General features: G+C 45.6%; 1 protein-coding gene across 1 annotated transcript in view; it reads left to right on the top strand.

Moving 5' to 3' along the window:
- Window positions 1-9,968, top strand: part of ZNHIT6 (zinc finger HIT-type containing 6) — a 93,313-nt gene extending 83,345 nt beyond the window's left edge. Inside the window, exons 10-11 of the transcript XR_006383187.1 lie at window positions 8,722-8,867; window positions 9,863-9,968. The gene's annotated coding sequence lies outside the window, so the exon portion shown is untranslated. The remainder of the gene's footprint in view (window positions 1-8,721; window positions 8,868-9,862) is intronic.
- The last annotated feature ends 6,186 nt before the right edge of the window (window positions 9,969-16,154 follow it).

Here is a 16,154-nt window from a genome sequence, read left to right as displayed (position 1 = left end):
CTTAAAACTACAGCCACTACCAAAAGCAGTGAGCTTAGATGGAGCTGGAAGACTCCAGGCTCCACTGCAGGGTTGGGCACAGCACAGGCAGAGTCTCCTGAACTCTGGAGCTATACTGACTATTCCCACAGGGTCTGGAGCTGGAAGTGGTCAGTCTCCTATGTGTACACCTATCCAAGCCTACACGAAGAAGATCTTAAAGGAAACCTACTTCTCAAAATAGGACCTTTCCTTCACTTGGGGCTCATTTCCCTAAGCTCCTCCATATTCTTATATACAGCTGTCTACTTAGATGTGTGATAAGCTTCTCAAGTTTAACATGCCCAAAACAGAACTCCTGTTTCATGTTCCTACCCAACCCCCACTCAAGTGTTATTCATCTGCTCTTCTCCATCTTGGAAAATGGCACCACCCTTCACCTAGTTGCTCAGTCCAAAAACAGGAATCATGCTCAATTCCTCCTTTTATTTCCTTCACCTTTTACATGGAAAAAAAAAGTTAAATCCAAACATTTTTCTCCATAAGCACAGCCATCATCCTTTCTAAGTTTCTGTTGTCTTATGATTTGACAACTGAAATCACCAGTAAGGCTCCTTGCTTCCATTCTTGTCCCCACTATAATCCATTCCCACACCACACAGTGGCCAAGGTGACAGAGCATACTGCTTCCTACACTTAAAACCTTTCAGTGACTTCCTGCTGCTCTCAGGGAAAAAAAAATCTCATTTCTCCTGCCCATCTCTCAGATCACTCTCCATGTCACTCATGGAACTCTGGACACACTGGCTTCTTTATCTTCCTTGAAAATAACACATTATTTCTCATTCAGTGCCCTTGCACCTGCTATATACTTTGCTTAGGACGTGTTCTTTCACTTGACTTCATATCATTGAGGTCTCACTTCTTCGATGAAATCCTTGTCGGAATATATCTACTCAATAACCCTTTGACTCCTTCATATCACTTCTTATAATCAAAAAGATCTTGAGTATTAGTTTGTTCATTTGCTTATTATTTGGCTTCTTCATACAGAACACAAGGTCAGTAAAGACAGGGATTTTGTTTATTTTGTTCACAACTGTGTCTCTGGTGAATTTTTTAAATAAATAGATATATGAAGTAATAGAGTAAATACTATAACACTGTGTCAGTTCAACTTAACAAACACTTATTAGGCATTTACTACGTACCAGGCTTAACAGATGCTTTAGATTCAAAGATTAAATAAGCCTACTTCTTTCCCTTAATTCTGGGAATATTTTAGCCCTTTTCTCTAAAGACTGCCTTTATCACATATCTATTTTTTTTTTTTCGGGACCTCTTTAACATCTTGTTTCCCATTTTTTGCCTTCCCCTTTTTTGCTGTGTCCTGAGTAATGTCTTCAGATTTATCTTTCAGTTCTCTAATTCTCTCTTTATCTGTATCTATTCTACTTGTATCCACTTCCTGTTTCTAATTTTAATGATTATACTTTTTAGTTTCAGAAGTAGTAGTTGGCTTTTTTCTCAATTCTGCCTGGTCTTTTTAGATTCTGTTTATTCTTTTTTCATGTGTGGTTTTTCCCCCCCTTTCTATTGCTTTAGACATTTTAAACAGTTGATATTTTGTATACGATAACGGTTGTATAATGTCTAATTCTGTTCATTGTGGTTTCTGCTGGCTTTTACTCAGGGTAGCTTCTGTGTTTCTTAGCATGGTTATAATTTTAATTGTGATCTTATGTTCAGTAGGACTTTATCTGTTAGATTCCTATAAAGCTGTGGAATGCTCTTCCACAAAAGATCTGCTTCTGCTAGGTGCCCTCATGTGCTACCAACCTGGGGTCAATTTAAACTAATTTACAGCTGAAGTTTCCCAGGCCATGTAGATAGTATAAATTTCAAATCCTACACTTGTATGAGAGAAAGACTGTGTTTTAACTTCTTATGAAGTGAGGCTAAAACAGACAAAGTTTTTCATTTCTCTTCATTGCAGATAGGCAGGCTTTTTTCCTACCTAGTCTATTCTTTCCTTTAGTAAGTATCCTTTTGTGAGTCTCACTTTTATGCAGCATTCTCTATTCCAACTCTCCATCTTTTGAGGGCACTAAGCCTAGTCTCTTGTCTCCCATAATGCTCCCTAAAATCAAGCCTCAAAGTCCCTGGGGGGTTAGACAGACTTTCCAAAGCAGTAGCGCTCCAGTGGCAGTCTACCATTTTGAATCCAGTCCGTGCACATACATGCATGTGTGTGAAGAGGATTTCCCTAATTTGCATGAGAGTTTGGTTATGCATTTAAAAGTATATTTGTTACATCTTATCTAGGATATCCAGATGTTCTGTATATATAGCTAGAAACACAATATTCTGCCTTCTGTGAATATGTGATATAGTTCTGGGAGACATTAACATCCATTCATCCAACCATCAACATTTTTATTGGTTTTTCTGTATCACACACTAATAACCAGGTACACATAAAAATATGCTGAGAGGCATGCCCACAGTGATGCGAGGATGTAGGTGTAAAAGAGACAGATCCTAATGGGGGGTCTGGGAAGGCTTTGTAGATAAAAAGGTGTGGAAGCTGGATTATAATAATAATACCTAACTTTTATCTCATGCTTCCTCTGGACCAAGCACTGTGGCAGGTATTAACATGTATGGTCACATTCTCCTTCCAAGAAAGCATAAAATAGGTACTCTTCTTAGCATCTCAATTTTACAACTGAAACATTGAGAATTTGAGTAATGTTCCCCATCATACAGAAAGCAATTGGCTCTGCCTGGATATGAATTCAAGCAGTTTGAGTCCTGATGCAGGACTTTCAGCTACTATGCTATATTGTGCTTGAACAGACAGGGGTTGGGGGAGGGCGCTCTGTCCAGGAAGAAAATAATGCCAATATCCTAGATAGTGAGGATTATTTGAAATACTATAAGGAAAACCACATGACAAGAACTCCGTAAATACCTACTTTATTGTCTCTTTGCCTTTGTACCATCAGCTTGTCATAAATTCCTTTAGGGAGGGAGCCATACTATATCCCTGAAGATATAGCTTCAAAAGCTTCACTCCCACAGAAGCTGGTATTGACTAGTGGCTAATCCCTTGGCTGATTTGTCAGTGGAACTAAATGCTATTTTGATAGTAGCTTTAGCACTTGGAATTGTATTGCAGGACATTTCTCGAAGCCCTTTTGTATCTATCAGCTCAGTTTATCAGCACATCAGCTCTCGGAGGTAGGCACATACCTGGCTATAGTGACAAATGTGAGTTTTAGTGAGGTGGGAATGGCCTTGTCTTGGGAGAAGGGTAAGTGTGAACTCTGTGCAACTGGATGAAAAAGACCCACTGTGGGGCTCTAGATAGCCACAGAAAAGAAGTGGTGGCAGGAGGCCAGGCTTCACGTCCTGAATGGTCTCTCTAGTTCTAGTCTTGTCGTCAGCCATCTATGAGAGCCATCTCTTTGAGACTTAGCTGCCTCCTGATTCAGCCACTGCTAAATGCCTGAAGTGGGCTTCCCTTCACGTAGCCTGTCACACTTTGTGGTCAGTGTTCCTCTTTAGACTGAGCTCTGTGAGAGCAATGACTCCTTAGTCACTTAGTCACTTGTAACTCCAGCTTCTACAACATATGTGACACAGAAGGTGATCAAATATCAAGTAAACAAATGATGCATGAGTTATTTGGATAAAAAGGAAAGAAGAGAGGGGAAACAAGATTGGTGTCGTAGATTCCGATCTAAGGGATGGGGAGAGGAAGCAAGCAGGAGCCATAAGAAGGTTGAGCCAGATATGGGCCCGCCAGAGAGCAACACTCGATGAGCCAGGTGTGGTCATGTCTGATTACAAAGCACTTTAAGAGTCAAGGGGCTTCCCCCATGACTTTAATCACAGCCTGTCCTTTCCATTTATTTGGCCCCACCTGATTTTAAAGGCAGCACACACATAAAATGTAGCACTGGCTTTGCCCAAAGGGCCACAAATTCCGGAGAGCTGAGAAAGCTGGATTAGTGGCATGTGTATCTGTGAGATTTCACCCGGTGAGGGATTGCAGAGCCCTTTGTGAACATGGCCCAAGTCAGCTTTCATCTGCAAAATAAACCTCCATTCTTTTGGGATCCCCTTTCTCTCCCTCTTCAAAGTCCTTGGTCAAAGTTCAGCCTCTTGTCCTGGCTTGAACATCCACATGCTTTTCTGGGTTTGCCTCTGGGAGCAGCTTGCCCTTCTTCTCACCCTGGTACTTCCCTTTCCTTCTGCCTTGCTCAGGGTCTACTTCAGCAGACCTTCCACAGACCAGAGAAGCCACAGGCTGCCAGGAAACAGCCCTTTCTTTTGTCTGGAGCATTATGATCCAGGGTTAGATTTGGTCCAAGGAACAGCATGATTAGATCAGCAAATCAACCCAAAAGTTATAGAAACAAGATGTGCTTACCCACCATTACGCAGGGATGCTGTGGTTCTTTCCACTTGGTTGAATGACCTACATTAAAACTTTCGGATCCTGGGTGCAGGTAGAGCCTTTGCGATCAGCAAGATGGGGGTCTGAACGCACATCCCATGAGAGAACCAGCTCAGCCGTAGCTCATCTCATGTCTGAAGCGTCTCCTCACCCAACTATGAAAATGACCTAATTGCGTACAGACAACAGCAATTGTACAGGGAAAATAATACAGTAATGCAAATATTCGAACCAAATTGGAAAAGCAAAGCAAGAAGGAGCCAGAAAACATTAGATCATTCAAATTGCAACCTGGCCAAGACAGCATCTGGGCGTGCATCCTCTGTCCAGCTTTTGTTCACATACCATCCCTAATGCTCCTTTGCATTTATAGAATCACGGCTTGGTATTTGCACAAAACCCTTTGTGTGACTGCATTCTAAGGAACAAGGTTCTCACAGTGTCCCTTCAGAAGGGTCAGAGAATTCCCCAGTGGAATGCTTTAATAGGCCTCTGGTTCAGAAAGGGCCTTTCTCTCACTGAAGGGAGGGGTGGGGAACTGATGTACCTTTGGCCAGCATATATGTTCTATTTGTGTGGCCATGGCAGCCATGCTCTTTTTCCTTCCTCACAGGGTCATTTCCACCTTAGTTCTGAAAACAAAAAACAATTGATTTAAAAAAAAAAAAAAAAAAAAAAAGCCTTCCTGACTGAAACCTTGGATCCCCTCTTTGGACCTGGACAAGAAGCAGGGAAGTTCCCACTCTCCAATATCCTAAAGCTGGTTCAAGGTCTCCTGAGAGTCTGAGGAATAATGTGGTCTCCCTGGGCCTTCTTATTTGCATGTGTCCAGTGAGTGGAAGTCACAGGCCCTGGAGGCTGCAGCCTCGGCAGAACCCCGCTCTGTCCACTGCACAAGTCTTGGACAGGACAGATGCCTCTGAAAGCCTTGGATCTGTCATGGCTTAAAGCAGAATAATCATACTGCCTCCCGGGATTTGTGAGTATGAAATCTTACAAAGAGCTCCTCAGAGCACCTGGCCACCTACAAAGTATTCCAGAAGTGGCAGGTTTTCTTGTTATCAAGAAACAAGGCTGGCCCGCAGCCTCCTAGCTGCCACCTCAGTAGATCATCCGGTAGCTCAGCAGAAGTCCATTGAGAATGGCGTTTTACCCCGTGAATTCCTTCCCCCTTCAACTAGTGAGTGCTGGACTTTCCTATAGGAACAGGAGCCAATCAATCACTGCACAACCCCAGCTTACTAGTTGATTGAGATGTCTTCGTTTCTGAGGCATCTGCCTGTGTCAGGACAGAGGAAGCCCTTAAAAAGCCTGGGCTCCGGGGAGGAGAGAGAAGCAGAAGGTAAAGAGGGACCTCAGACAGACCGACCCACCTTTACCTGCATCGTGGCAGCCCATGCCTCCAAACCCAGCCGGTCCCCTGGAGGCGCACCCAGGAAAAGGAGTCACCACACAGGTCACACGGGGCCACAGATAGGTTCCCCAGCAACCTAGCAGCCAGGGGCCACGCGAAGTAGATAGAGTAGGAGAAACACCAGTCCTGGATTCAAGTCCCTCCACTCTTCCTTTCCAGCCGTGTCACTTGGGCTCGAGGCTGTCTTCCGGGAGGGTGGAGGCCTTCGTTGGTAAAATGGAGCTAATCCCTCCGATAGGCCGGCGCGGAGGATGAGACGGGCCTCGGCAGGCACAGCGCCTGGACGTGCGGAGGGAGCGCGCGGGGATGGCAGGGTCGCGCGGACCCCGCAGCCCTGAGTCCCGCGCTGTAGCAGGCGGGCCGGGAGGGGCCAGGAGCCCCCCTTCCCCCACAGCCACGCGCGGTCCTCCGGTGCTGGTCGCGACAGACCTCCCGCGGGGACCCGCCCCGGCGCGGTCGCCTTAGCCGCTCTATGTTGCACAAGGCCGGGAGCGCGGCCCCAGGGTCTCCAGCGCCCCCGGCGGGAGCTCCGGGGCGGGGACGGGCGCTGGCGTGGAGAGCAGTAGCCTTAGTCCTGCAGGAGCCCCGCGCCAGCCGGAAGGCTCATGGGTCCCAGGATGAGGACTCTGCTTAGTCACAAGTGTTCCAACCCAGTTTGTTCTAAAACTATTAGAGAGGAAAGAGAAGAAAAAATTTAAAGAAGAGAATCAAGTGTATGTTTGTATTTGTTACCATGGGATTCGGTTCAACTGTATACAATGTCGTTTTTCTGTTGGGGGGGGGGGCTGTTTGGAGTTTTCTTTCTTTTTTTTAAACCTTCCGAGCTGTGTACTGCAGTAGACAAAGATTACACCATGTTTGTGTTGCAGTGTTGCTATGGAAGTGCATATGGTTTTATTTGGTGGAAATTTGCAGGGAAACTGAAGGAAGTCCTATGCATGCATGGCAAACAAACGTGAAGTTTCAGAAAACAGGCATCCAAACAAATACTGGAATTAAGTGTGCGGGGGGGTGGGGAGGAGCTGCTTTTGACAATAACTTAAAATATGGAATGCTGGTGCGTGAGTGCAGCTCCTCCTGCCCGGGTCCTAACCCAGGAGGCAGGGAGTTAGAGTCAGATAGTGGAGTTTAATCGGATCTGCCGCTAACTGGCCAGGTGTTTTTGGAAAAACATGGGCCATGGCCGACCTTTTTTTCCTATCTCTGAAGCAGAGAGCAGTTACCCTTACTGCTTATCACTCTTACTGAGAAATAAACAAGATAACAGGCCATAAACACCATACATAATAAGTGCTCATTAAATGAGCCATCATTCTGGAATGGTAACAGCATCCTGTTTGTGCTCCAAGGCTATGGGCTCATTCATCAAACTATCTTTTGGGCTTTGAGGTTTGGAGTGCTTTGGGGGAACCAAGGTGTTCGGTGCTGGCCATACTTGGTTTTGTGTACAGTTGTCGTCAGACTGGACAATTGCTGAAAAGTCTGTACTCCAGCTCTCAGGGGTCACCCCCTGAAAGCAATAAGGATGCTGAGTCTCAGCAAGTTAATGAAAACACCGTCAGGTGCAACAGTGTGTCCCTCTCAGTGTTTGGCTCTGATCTCCCCACTTGAAGTTGCCAGCGGTGGTCCGCATAGGCCTGAGTATCTCCAAGAGGACAGAAGGCCCATCTCTGAAGTGCTCACACATGCTTCCTACTCGGAATGAACACTTTGGAGGGCTGGATAATTATTATAATTGTAATGTTTTAAAATCTTCATTTATATCTGCAAGTTTAATTCATGTAGATCAAAATATTCCAGGAAAATGCTCCATATACATTTTTTGTATGGCTTGCGTTTTGAAAGATTCACAGACCTGTTGAAAGGCTGTCTGCCCTACTCTACCCAACCCCCTTTTCTCCAATACACACACTGGAGGTTGGCAGAGCACAGGGAGAGGTTGTGCTAACCTTTATCATGTTACTGGATCTAACTGGGCCTCTGTTTTCTGATCTGGAAAATGAAGATGTTGGATTAGGTGATTTCTGAAGTCCTTCTAGACCTACGTGGTTATGACAGTATACCATTCATCTACCTTGAATAGAGTACAAGAGATCTCTTTCAGCATTCTAGACTGTTGATGTTTTAACCTACATTAGGAAACAATGCAGAAAAAAGTCTGTATCCTCCCTCAACCTGAATGTTCTAGTTTCTCTTAGCTCCTTGAAGGGCCTTTAAAAAAAAAAAAACATCTAAAATATACTGACTCACCCATGCTTTTCATGGGCATGAGGCCTTGCCCCAACCTGGGGACTTCACAGTTGGACAGTTGGGCAAATTGTTCCTCATGCTGCCGGCGCATGCGTAGCAGTGATTGAATGAACTTTTTGTCTTTGTGTCTGCTTTCTTAATACCTTCATTAGGACTGAAGTCACTTTCTAAAACAAAGAAATAGTAGAAAAGGGGAGGGGGGCCTAACCAATTTTGTCTTTAAACTCTATGCCATATAACTTTGTCTTCATTCTGTCTATAATTCAATTGAAGTTTTTTTTTCCTGATAAAATTAAGGGACATATGTTCACGCAGTCAGTCTCATAATAGAATGGTCAGCGTGTGTGATTAGACGGGAAATGTGTAAATCTCTTTTTATGTATGCATTATTGCTACAATGGTAAACTTGAAAAAAAAAAATGTCTGCCACAAATGGCTACTGGCACCAGTCACCTCATTAGTGCAATAAATATTGCCTCTCACGTTTACACAATGCACGTTTTGCTGGCTAATGATGTTAACTGTGTGTCTAAGGATAGGATTACTAATGACTCTCAAAGCTCCTAACTTTTCCCCTTCTTTCTGCCCCACAACTATCATGGCCCTGGCCAAGGTAGAGGAATGAAAGCCAGCCTGCCGGCTCTGCACCCAACCGTGTGTCCCACACCGACTATGTGACTTTGGACAAGCCTTTACTTTCTGGACCTGGGGTTCCTCCCCTGAAAAACAAAGGACTCCCCGTCTTGGGCCATCTCTAAGGTACCTTCTGGCAGGGACAGTCAGGATCCTGCCATCCTCCAGCCTGGAGAGCTTTGCTGCCAGCTGCTGTTGACTCTTGGAACTTCTCTTCTCATGAGGCTGATTCCAGCCTCTACCAACTCTACTAATCCTTGGCCCTTGTGCCCTATACTGTCCTTTCTAGAATCACGAGGGCAGCTTTTGCTCAGACTTGGATTCAAAACCCGAGAGTCAATAAGAAACTCCTCCCCGTTAAAGACGAATCCAAGAACGGTAGTCCTTCCTGGGGTGGGTAGATCATGTTTCTTCTCTGTTTGCTCTGTCACCTGATGTTTGCTTATCTTCTATTCAGTCATTCAGGGTGAACATTCCATTTTTTGCCCTCTTCAGATTCCAGCCAGTTGAGCTCGTGGGCCTTTATGAATACTTCCCCTATGGGCATTTTTCATCTCAATTCTCTTTTTTAGAGAAATTTCCAGGAAGGAATATGGAATACAGCCAAACAGGGTGGTGGATGGTCATCAGAGTGGCCTCCACAGGCTCCTGGGCCCAAGAACGAGCAGCCCTTGCTGATACAGACTAAAAATCGGCTCTGGCCTTGGCAGACTCACCTCTGTCCTTAACTAGCCTTGGGAATATGTGGTCCTCCCCCTGTATCTTTTCCTTTTGCCTACAGTGGGTATATAACACCTTTCAGTAAGTACCAGACTGAGAAGTCACTGTAAGATAGCACACCTTAGAGAAGACTCTGCAACTCATCAGAGAAAATCTTTATAAAGCATTTAAATGGAATATTCTTTCAGGACTTGGGATCAGGTTTGTTTTCAGCTTCTCCTGTAAGCTCTTTATTCTTCTGCTCCTATGCTTATTCTTCATTTCTTTTCTCTCCTTCCACATGCTAAGTGGAAAGCCAGGGGATGATTTCTGGATTATCTTGAGTTTTCAGTAAAATTTTGTTGCTTAATTACCCAAATGAGATCAGGAGACCCTGGAGCCACTATATGTATTTGTTACAGGTTGTCACATAGGAAGGCGTTCTTCTGGGGGGCCCATGCAGTGAAGCCTTCCAGGACAGGACCTCTGTGGAGAGAAGGAACGCGACCGGCCAAAGCAAGAAGCAAGGTATTATTCTAGTAAAGCAGAGTCTGCCATAGGACACATGCTCTGCCCTTCCCCTTCTGCTGGACCCAGTGCCGGCAGCATGTGGTGCTTGAGAAAGGCCTTTCTGGAAGGGCAAACCACAAGAATGCAGTCCTGCGTGTTGCCTCCTGAGCCACTCAGGGCAGTGATGATTGGCCCCACACGAATGTGCCGATTGGTTCTGCCACTTAGCAGCTCATATCTGGAAATAGATACTTGTGTCATTGCCAGACTAGGGATGGGGGTGAGGTTGGGGACTGATTTGACAGTTAGGGATTTCAGAGTCATAAGTGGACAGCCCAAGCTGGACAGCGTGTCCAACTCTGCCCTGTTGGTACGTTGTTCCTGCCCTGTGTGTGACGGTTCCTTTCCCAAACGGGTATTTTGCCCCAAGTCTCAGCGCAGAAGAGAGCAAATAAACAGATGGAATACATTAACTCCATCTCTTTTTGTAGGCCGTCTGCTGATATTAGTTAAAGCTGCTTAGCTCTTTACTTGGAAGTAGTTTTGACTCCACTTTAAAAGTCACATTTGCAAAGGGAATGCAAACCAGTGCTCTGTCATGATTCCTCATGTTCAGGGAATTCTGATTTGAGTTCTTGGAGGACTGAAGGAGGCCTCGAGCAGCATGTAGCCCTGAGCTGTGGCCGCAGAGATGCTGATCCGAGGGCAGGGCTGCTGTGCATTTCTCCCCTCTCCTCACTCTGGTGTGACTTTTTGCCCAGACCTCAACTCAGGGCTGCTGGTTTTCATCACTTCTTCAGCTGGAGGTGCGTTTTCGCCAGCTGTGGACTCTTTAAGGCATTTACAGAGCCGCCGAGAGGAATTCCAGGTTCTTGAGGGCAAGGTGGAGAGATTGCATACCACACACAAGACCTCCAACTGGCGCGGACAGGGCTTTCACTGACCCAAGGATATTGTTACATATCCACTGAAATGCGGTGACGTGGGTGCATCTCCCCAGCATCATGGTGAATGAAAGGAGCAAGACACGAGAGTGTGGGTCGTAGGATACTTTCCATAAAACCTACATAAACAGACGAACCTAATCTAGTCTGGTCAGGAGTCAGAAGAGGGGTTACCCTTGGTGAGGGGATGGGTCGTGTCTGGAAAGTTGCCGGAGAGGGACTCCCGGGAAACTGGTGATGTTCTGTTTCTTGATCAGATTGCTGGTTATACAGGTGTGTTCAGCTTATGAAGACTGATCCAGCTGTAAATATACTTACAGTATATGCACTTTGCTGTATGTACATGATATTTGAATAAAAATAATTAACTAAGAGGCAGGTTTATGTACAGTGATGTGGAACTATCTCTAAGGTATTTGGTTAAAAGGGAAATGCTCTTAACAGAGCAATATGTAGAATATGCTCTTCATTGTGTAGAAAATATTTGTGTAGGTATGTGATTGTATATGGAAGGCTCCTGAGAAGACTGGTTGCCCTGTGGTGCTTGGAGACAGAGGTAGGAGGAGAACTTGCTTTTTACCCCATGTCTTTTTGTGCCTTTCGAATTTTGTATCGTATGTATGAGTAGGATGTTCAAATTATTAATAACATTACTCATTAAAACATTAGTGAAAGAAGATATTATGCTACGTGAAATAAGCCGCAGAAGGACACAGAAAGACAAATACTGTATGATTTCACTTATACGAGGAACTTTAGAGTAGTCAGTTCATAGAGAGAAAATAAAATGGCGGCTGCCAGGGGCTGGTGGGAGGAGGGGGTGGGGAGTTTTTGTTTAATGCTTGCGACGTTTCAGTAGGGAAGATGAAAAGTTCTGGAGTTGGATGGTGGTGGTGGTTGCACACTGCCTGCATGGACTGTCGGGGTAGAGAATGGTGGGGTTGATAGGATTCCTGTTTAAATAGAGAGGTCACAGAACATCTCTGGTAGGTGATGATTCTGAGTAGATATTAGCAGAATAAGGAAGGAACCAGCCTTGCAAAGATTAGAAGAGCTTTTCTGACAAAGGAAGTAGAATATTATGAGATCCCAAGTTGGAAGGCTTCTTATAGGTGAATAAGGAGGAGAGTAGTGTCAGAGGAGATTGGAATGTATATAGAAAGTTCTAGAAAAATGGGGAAGAAACTATGAGGAGTTTTTTCTGCTGAGGATTGGGACTCAGGAAGGTGCGAGGAGGAGGGTGTAGAGTGGAGGAAAGGAATTTTACTTTTCACCTCATTTCCTTCTATCCTGAGTTACTTGCCATAAGCATGTACTGTATTATTTTTGTAAAAGCAAGTTAATAAAAAATTAAGAAATTTTAATAGTAAGAAATCTAATAACCTTTTCTTCTTTCAAGAAGAACTCTCAACTCTCCAGTTTGTTTTCATGAAACAAAAGAGTATTGTAATTTATATCTGCTCACTGGTCTGAAAATAGGGCCAATGTAGGCTTTGTCTCCTGTCTATTCAGCCATCTTTTTCTTTGAGCTGGTAATACGGTTTTTCAGTGCCTTTCAGTGAAATCCTTGAATCCTCTCTTCCATTGGGAGTATTTTTACTTTTTGTAAAAAAAAGGGGGGGGGGCTTTCAAATTCATATGGGATTCTTACCTTGTAGGCACTACTGTGACAGAAGCACAAGGAGACACGTGTCTGCCCTTTCCAACTGAGGAGAAGAGGAGAGGCAATGGGGACTAAGGGGCTGACGCAGAAGGAAGAAATCAAGCACTGTGCCAGCCAGACGTTCCCAAGGCCCCTTGGGGCTGGGTGCTTTCCTTCTGTGGGGCTCACTCTGTGCCCAGTGTTTTGTCTAAGTTGGGCAGGACTGAGAGTTTCCCTGAGGAGTGTTCTGAAAGGTAGAGAGAGGTTCACCTTGTCCAAACAGAATTCCAACAATGGAAAGACCGCTTGGACTCAACTCTTCAAGTCAAGACAACTGATGATGTGTTCTAGGAGAGATCTCAAAACCAGCTCCAAGGCAGTGTGGGTGGCGGTTTTGATCTGGAAGTCTCCCGGCATTTTCAGTCCTTTAAACTGACCTGGAATCGGCAAGGAGGAACAGAGGCATCTGATCTGTGCTTGGCCTGCCTTGCTGATAACTTCATTGCCTACCTGGCCGCAGGGGAAATAAGTGAATAACCAATGGGAACTCTACACGGGGCTGTTTGAAAGCCCAGCCCGTGCTCCCACTGTCCCTTCCTGGTCCCCTGTGCTTATTCTCTGCTCATTTTGATACCTCTTTCCATCCTGGAAGAAGTCTGTAGTTGAAACTTTGTCTTTGGCATCTGGCCAGATGTGACACTTGAGTTTCTTCTCATCCAAGTCTTGGCACTGCCATCCCCGCCGTGGGTATGCCATGGCCCAAGTCGACCTCGTCCAGACAGCTCTGCACACTGAAGGGGATGTCTTCCTTGTAGGTTGAACTCCCACAGTCCTGTTCCAAGAACACTTCCTCTGTCCCCCATCACTTTGTGTTTAGAAAACTCACTCTTTGCCAACTATGAGCAATAATATCAGTCATACACTAGTATTTCTCAAGTGCTTATTCTTTGTCAGGCATTGTTCTGAATACTTCACGTGGATTGACTCATTGACTCATTGAACCTTCATCACGACTCTCTGAAGCTGGTGTGGTTACAGTCCCTGTTCACAGATGAGAAGGGCAAGGCACAGAGACAGAAGGTTGCACAGCTTCCCTTCTGCCACGGCTCCCTGCCAGCCTTTCCCTGTGTATGTGGATGGCCCCTGCTGAATAATCTCCCTTGATCTCCTTTCACATCCTGAGCAAAAAAATGTGTCCCCGGATTCCTCCTGCCAGCTCCATCTGTGAAGCATGTGGGCCGATGTTTGAATAAGAATGACTAAAGGAGAAAGCGATTTTATGAACTTCAGACTGTGAACTCAAGGAAGAGAGTGAGTCAGGCCTCCACATTCCTGAAATACTTTCAGGAGGCTCAGTGACCTCAGACAATAAGAACCTGAGGCCAAGCTCTCTGGACATCCTTGGGAGGCCCCCCACATGGAAGAACATGGGGACAGACACTCTGCACCAGGTTCTCTTGTGCACTGTGTGGGGCTGAACATCATGAGCCAGAGCAGCCCAGGACTGTCCAGAGTACCTCCTTGCTTTTGCCCAGGCTGTTCCCTCTGCCTGGAATGCCCTTCCCCGAGCCCTTGTCAGCTTACCCTCCAAGGCTTGACTGATGTGTTGCCTTCTCTCCAGACAGAAGCAGAGGCTCTGCAGTCTGGCTCCCCAGGTCATTGTGCATGCCTCTCTCAGCCCCCAAACACCTGGCCCCTAGAGAAAATGACTTTCCACATGTCTGCCATGTTATACCTGCTGAGCTTGGTGACAGCTCCCAGGCTGGGGGGAGGGGGAATGTCCTGTCCTGGGTGGTGGGAGATGTGGGTTCTAGTTCCATCTCTGGCCTTGGCCATGTAATGTAACCTCCCACAACTTCCATTCCTCATGAATTAAAATGATTTGTTTTGATCTTCCATTCTCACAGACAGTGACCTCCTAAAGTACAGGGACCTTTAATTCCTGGTACTATTCTCACTGAGACATAGGCACATGTCTATTAAGTATGTTCCAGTAATCACAGACAGATTTTTCTCTTCAGCTTATACTACCACCCATCCCTCTCCTTACCAAGTTTAACCTCCTAGTTGGCATGGTGTACAAACCATTCACAAAGGGAAGTATCATCCACTAAACCAAACGTGGGTGATTTTTTGTGTGTGCATATTTTGGGGACAGAACAACCCAAAGCTGCATGAGGCCCAGTTCTGATACCACACAGGTGAATCGTGGAAAATGACTCAAGATGAACCATGTGGTACCTTAGAAAGTCTCCCAAGATCTTAGAACAAGGAAGAAGCAAAAGGTTGTACGTTGAGCCTGTTCCATGGATGGAAAAGCTGAGAAGAGAGTCACAGGCATGAGAATTCTTTTAACAGCTGCACCACTTTCTAAAAGGAGCAATCACTGAAGGATGGAATGAGAGCATGCAGCTAAGCAGGCTGTGAATTTTGGCCTAAAGGCCATGATTTGGATGCTCTGGTTCCCCAACTTCTTGGGGAAAGTCCTTTCAATTGTTCTCCCCAAACACTTGTTAAACTTAACTGAGACTGGCAACAGCACCAACACCGAGGGAAAAGTCCTGCCCTAGTGTTGGGAGGTATGGGTTCTAGTCCCATCTCTGGCACTGACAAAGTCAGTGGCCTTGGCCATATCATATAACCTCCCATGTCACCTCATCTGTGGCATGAGGAGGGTGGACTGGTAACGAAGTAAACTGAGGTTCTAGGACTCTCCTGCCCTTCCGTGTCACCTATATAAATGTTTCTCCAGTGACCAATCTGGCACTTGCCCCAGCCTCTACTTCTACATGTAACAAGGCTGTCACCTCAGAGTTCCACAAGGTGTGGGTAAACGCAGGTACATATGGCACATATTCGACCAGGCAAATGGGATTTTTATTACCTAATGAGTTTAAAATCCATTTGCAGGCTAGATAGGGGAAGCCCTCTTCCTCCATCCCCTTCTTTTTTTTCTTTTTCCGTTTTAAAAATTGATTTATTTCAGCGATAGAGAGCAGAGTGGGAAGGGGTGGAGGGAGAGAAACTTTCAAGTAGACTCCATGCCCGGTGCAGAGTCTGACACAGGGTTCATCCCTTCTTTCTTTTTCCTTTCTTAAGATTGATTTATTTCAGCGATAGAGAGCAGAGTGGGAAGGGGCAGAGGGAGAGAGAATTTCAAGTAGACTCTATGCCCAGTGCGGAATCTGGCACAGGGGTTCATCCCACAGCCCTGAGACCATGACCTGAGCTGAAATCAAGAGTTGGACATTTAACTGACTGAGCTACTCAGGTGCCCCCATCCCATCCCATCCCATGCTTGCCTCCGTTCTTGTCCGATGGCCCATCCCTATCTCCCCCTGCCCAGTGGTGGTCTTTTCTTCATTCTGGCTGACCAGTGGAAGCTGCCTGAGGAAGCCAACTTCTGCCATCCTAACTGAGCTGCCCTGGTTCGCCTTGCTGCACCTGCCAGATGCCTTCTGCAACCTTCCAGGAAGTTAATGATCTCCCCTTGGGCAGAAGAGCCCTTTAATAATTTACCAGAGTAGATAAAGAAAAAAGCATACTTCTCTACTTGGAGGCCGATTAGGCTGGCAATTCAGACACTATGGATGGGGTTAAGATGGACTTCAAGTTGAA

This window comes from Neovison vison, chromosome 2 (genome assembly GCF_020171115.1).
Source record: "Neovison vison isolate M4711 chromosome 2, ASM_NN_V1, whole genome shotgun sequence".
In the NCBI taxonomy this organism is placed as follows: Eukaryota; Metazoa; Chordata; class Mammalia; order Carnivora; family Mustelidae; genus Neogale; species Neogale vison.
The sequence above is the reverse complement of the archived record's forward strand: the minus strand, read 5'-3'. Positions and strand labels throughout refer to the sequence as shown.